This window comes from Candoia aspera, chromosome 2 (assembly GCF_035149785.1).
Source record: "Candoia aspera isolate rCanAsp1 chromosome 2, rCanAsp1.hap2, whole genome shotgun sequence".
Lineage (NCBI taxonomy): Eukaryota > Metazoa > Chordata > Lepidosauria > Squamata > Boidae > Candoia > Candoia aspera.
The window spans coordinates 92,661,336-92,667,335 of record NC_086154.1 but is presented as its reverse complement, the minus strand read 5'-3'; positions in this window follow the sequence as shown (position 1 = coordinate 92,667,335).

Sequence of the window (6,000 nt, the reverse complement as noted above, 5' to 3'; positions counted from 1 at the left end):
GCACAATGTTTGCTTTGTATGTCACTTTCAGCCACTTGACATGGACTAAATATTGATCTGGAAAATGCTACAGGTAATTCTCAATTTAATTTTTATTTTATTTTATTTATTTAATTTCTGTAGCCACCCATCTCAACCAAGTGACTCTGGGTGATGAACAATTCTAAAACTATTTAAAAAATAAAACACAATACAAATATAAATATATACGGCAGCCAAGAAATTGGGACTGGAATGGCTGTCGCTGAGTGATGGAGTCATGAAGTGCAATGCCATGTGACCACACTGCTTAGTGACAGAAATTCCAGCACTCCTGATTGCTGTCATTTAGCATATCACCACAAGTTGTTAAGCTAGGATGTCATATGGTCACAATTTGTGACATTCTGCCAGCTTCCCCATTGACTTTGCTTGTTGGAAGCCATCAAAGAACATCACAAATGGTGACCATGAGACTGGGGGGGGGCTTTGATGGCTGGAACTCTGAGGACCAGTCGTAAATACCACTTGTTCAGCACCATCACAACTCTGAACAATCACTGAATGAGTGGTCATTAACAAAGATCACCTGCATTGCATATGAATGATTATTAATACTATAAACTGTGATAAATTTTACATTTCTTAGAATTTGTATAGAAGCTAGAAAACCTAATTTATATCACTATATTTCTGGGCATTTTGTTTTTACTTCATAAGTGCTATAGAACTATAATTCTGTAAATACTCTATTTTTTTTTTCTATAAATATAAAAAGTAAAGCTTCATATAACCTCTAGTGAGTCACACAGTTGAAAAACTGAGCTCACAGTTTAATTTTTGTCTCACTGCTATTCCATTAGATTCCCTTATTACAAGCCACACTTGCTCAGTTTTCAAAGATAGAATGCATTTTATTTAAATAAATACTAAACAAAAACATAATTTCTCAGCTTTAAACTTCTTCTCACATACGCTATATTGAGATATTAATACTAGCATACTTTTCAGTAAATGTTATTTACTCTTTTGTCAGTGCAGCCACCTGTGTAGTGGATTCATGTCTCTCCTAGTTGGTTCAATTACATGTAGCTGAGTCCAAGTGGTGGTAAATTCATCCTTGAGTGAGGGGCTGGTTCCACCTGCCTTATAGAATGTGGTAGTGCACACCCCCACCCTTCAAGAAACCAATACTGAATCAAGCAGTGCTACTGTGAGATTCCCGCCAGCCCGACTCAGAAAATGAAACTCTTTCTGAGTCAGAGGGGGAAACAGAAACTTACCAGGCTGAAACCAGGAAAGGGAAACCCAGAGATGAGTCAGCAGCGCAAGAAAAGTCACAGACGCTGATTGGTGTCTTTGGAGGAGGATATGAATCCTCCAATCAGTGCACATGAATGATGGGCAGAAAAGCATGCAAAGGAGAAGGCAGCCCAATTGGCTGCAGAAGGGAATAGGCGCGCAAAGGATAGGCATAAAAGGCAGACATGTGAATAGCAAGCTGCCGGAGACAACTGATCCTTCAAGCTCACAGTTCCAGTGGAAGAGTCCTTACCTACATCGGAAACATCGTCTGTAACTGGAGGGAAATCAGTGTCAATGTTTCCTATCAGAGAGGACTTGGATCCTGCATCCGCTGCCACTGAGGATCTTCTCCTTGCCAAACCCAGCAACCTCGGTCTCCTGTCCAGCTTCAGACCTCTTTGTTGTCCTTGTGTGCATTCCAGACATGCTTCCAGCCTTGCTTTGAGTTTCCAGCCATGTACAGAGTCTCCAGTCCAGCCTCGTCATGCTTCAAGTCCTCAGCTTTGCCTTGAGTCTCCAGTTCAGCCTTGTCATACTTCTAGTTCCCAGCCTTGTCCAAAGTCTCCAGTACAGCTTCGTTGTGCCTTTGACCTTCAGCCTTGCCTTGGATCTCCAGCCCAGCCTAGCCACGCCCCAGTTGCCTGACATTGCTCAAGAACTTCACATCTATCTTGTTGTGAATAGGGTTTTCAACCTTGCCTAGAACCTGTGGCCCAGTCCAGTCATGCTTCCAGCCTTTTGCCTAGTACAGAACCTCCAGTCCAGTCTAGTCATGTGCCTAGTCTTCAGTCCAGTCCAGTATCACCAGCCCAGTCCAGTATCTCCAGCCAAGTCCAGCCTTGCTTCAAGTTTTCAGCCTTGCTCTGAGTCTCTAGTCCAGAGTATCCAGCCCAGCCCAGTATCTCCAGTTGAGCCTAGCCTTGCTTCAAGTTCTCAGCCTTGTTCTGAGTCTCCAGTCAGAGTCTCCAGGTCAGCCTGAATCACCGAGCCCAGTCAAGTCCTGTCATTAGAACCAAGACATGTCCAGTGGGTCCAGTTCAGCCTTGCCCAGCTTCCCGGTGCCAGCCTAGAGTGGTATTCTAGATCATGAGCATTCGGTCCCAGTTCCAGTAGTGCCATGAGCCCTAGCTTCTTCCAGCCTTCCAGCCTTCATCAGTGAATCCTGTTCTGCTGTTTTACTACAGTGTCCTCCTGGAAGCTTGCTGGTTCCCTCCTCACTACCCTGTTGGTCTTGCTTGAAACCAGTCTACCTCTTGACCATAAGGACTTACTTATTGTAAATAGTTGTTTAATACAGAGTATTTTTTGATATTAAACCTGCTGGCCACCTCATAGTCTGAACAGGACAGCTACATAATTTCTGACCATAATGTCTCCAACCTGATTTTTTGCAAAGTAAGAGGAAATAATAGGGTTCCTTCTGGAGAACAAGAAACAACTGGAGCTCCTTTGTAAACCAAGAGGAAAACAGTGATGTTTTACCTGCTTGCAGGCTTCCCAAGGCCAAATGCTCAATTCCCACTAGCACTTCCCCAAGTCAAAGGGCCCCATCATCTTAACTTCCTCTCAGCAGGAGGGCGGGTGATCTGATTCACAGGCCACTTCTGCATCACAGGCCATTCTCTGGCTCCCAAGTTACACACACAGACCCATACATTCACAAACACTCTAAGTCCTTCCCTCCCATTCTTACGAGGCAGCTAGGGACATACACCCTAAGCCAATCTTCCCAGCTGGAAGAACCAAGACTTGCCACTCCCCATCTCTCCCTCTCCCCTTCCCCCAGCCAGCTCTCCCAGAGGGCAGCCAAGGGCAATGCCAAAGTTCATCCAGACTTACACAGTAACCTCAGTCCAAAGATAAAAAATCATCCTTGGCTGCATGCAGTCTTGCAGGTGAAAATGGCATACCTTCAGGAGCAATCTACCTAGGTAAAACAATGGCCTCCCCTCCATCCTCCTTAAGTATACCTGTCATATGGTGAAACAAGATATTTGAAAAATTACTTTCAGTGGAGAAGGTATCCGGCAATCATGTTTAGGTTTCAAAGAAGAGAAAAGTGGTATTGGACATGAGACACAATATATTGTGCTATATTAAATAGAATTTTGGGAATCACTAGATCTTGCAGATAGATATCAGATATAATATCAAGGACATTTCAGTTTTCTTGATGCATGCCTCCCAGGCTAATGTTAAGCTAAAATATTGAGGTAAGCTGTAGATGCACATGTGTGAGTCACATAACTTTTCTGCCCTGTTGAAAGTCCTTTAAAATACCCCTTCCCTCATAAAGAGGAAACCAAGTTCACTATTTATTTACTGATTTTTATTTTATTTTATGCCCTTCATGGGTGCAAGTGGTTTCCCTCTGTGCACCGAGATCTAATTAACGAAGATGTGGCATGGTAAGTTTTCAACCATACCATTGTCGAAACCTCTGCAGTGACTGTGAGCTCATTATGTGTCACTAAGCAAAGCAACCCATTACTTGGATTATCAAAATTCCGGGCAGCCTTGGTTCTGTTAAAATCCTGGAATAGCAGTCACTGTCTAAGGCTCCAGTAAAGATGTACAAAAACAATTTAGCTGCTCATTTAATGGGTGATAATATCTACATCAAGGGACATGTTTATTACTGGCCATACATGACACAAAGACAGTTACCAAAGTGAGAGCATAAAGGAGAGATAGGCATTTGAAATATGAACGTACAATATTCTAGTTAGCCTGACATCAGATCACTGTCATGTGGTAAGATGGGAAAATATTGATATACCTAAGAGGAAGAGGGAGAGGGAGAGGGAGGGAGAAAGTCTAGTTATCTGAGGAAGATTAAGTAAGAAGTCATTTGGCTCCTGGCTAAAAGCTTTCCCATATTTTCTGCACACATTTCAGTATTATGGTACGTAGGCTTTAAAATTTGTAATAAGATCTCCATCGAATAAACACTCATACCAAGTATTTGAAGTGTACTGCCCATGTGTTTAAATTTGCCTAATTTTATCACTGTAATGCAGCAGTGCAATTTAATTTGTAATGCAAATTAAAACTTTCAGCTGATGTATAAAAAATCTTGGATTTTTGTAAAACTGAACATTTATTAGGGTGTGAGGTTTGTTCTTCTCTTTATTTCACTTAATCGTGTAGGTAATTCTCACATTTCATAGAAGTAAACTTTCAAGAATTGAAGACACCTATACGTACAGTATATCTGTTTCTTCTGATTACCTAAACTGTTTCTTTCCAGAGCGATATGCCTAAGAGGAAGTTAACAAAACAGTGTTACACAGGCATTCACGTGTGATGGTTGTATACTCTAGGCTTATTGTCTCTGAATGAATATGAGCTGGGGGTGGGGGGGAAGGTTATTGTACTAAGTCACAATCTGGCTGTTTTGACAGGAGAATCAAAGTAAATATTGACAACTTATACAAAAGTGAGGAAGAATTAGAACATATAGACTGAGCTTGGGTAGCTTCGTAGAATATTTAATACAAATTGAGAAATAGATGAAGAAATTTGAAGACATGCAAATGCTGGTAGAAAGGTAATGGGTATTATTTAGTTTGTTGCAAGGAATGAATGTATGAGGAAATAAATGGAAATGTTTATGGATACAAGTGTGCTTCTGCCCTCTGTGTTATATAAAAGCAAGAGTTGGTATGTATTCAAGAAAATTTGAATGCAGTGGGAATGGGGTACTTAAGAAGTTTACGTGGTAAAACAAGAAGTGCATTTAAGAATGAATGGCCACTAAATGAATGTGAATTAAATGTAGAAGAGTGTGACAGGTATGAAAGAAGTATATTAAAGTAGTTTGGTCATATAGAGAAAATGAATGAGAATCAGATCTTAAAACAAATGTATGGAGGAAAGGAAATAGGTTGACATGAAGGGGAAGATGGAGAAAGTTGGGGATGGATGGGATTGACAAGATCTTCAAAGAAAGGTATGGACTCTAAAAAACAAAGAGCACTATATGAATCAATGTATGGATATGGTGGAAGCAGTGATGGTTTGCAAGGGCAGGAAGGTATGGATGAAGAGAGAATTAGTTAGAGTTTCTTTGGTTTCATCTTCTTTCTTTAATTTCTTTTGCTTAATCTTTTGCTTTTAACGTACTTTGCATAATATTGCTTATGTATGCATTTCCACTTCTTTCAAATCAGAGGAATCAGTTCTGAGTTATGTGCTTGATAACCCAAAATTTATGCCAGCCATTAATAGTAGAAAGGTAAATAGATTGACCTTTTGCATCTAATTACAGGTATAGGATGTTAATTATAGTTATGGCATCATAACATCCAGTGCACCATAACTGAGGCTATTAGTATCACGTTAAAACGTATAAATATAACATTCTCAGAAGAACTTCAGAAAAGTTACACTAGGCTAATTAACAGATTTCTTTTTATGGGCTTCTCAGACTACATTTGCACAATTACAATCAGCAAGGCATGGAGTGGGAGAAATACCTGAAGACCAAAAATGATAGAAGGAAAATTAGAAAGAAGTTGGAATACTAAGGAAGCTTTGCTCCCTCCCTCCGTCCATCCCTACAAAACAAAACAAAACAAAACAAAACAAAACAAAACAAAACAAAACAAAACAAAACAAAACAAAACAAAACAAAACAAAACAAAACAAAACAAAACAAAACAAAACAGCAAGCAAGCAAGCAAGCAAGCAAGCAAGCAAGCAAATAAAACCCTC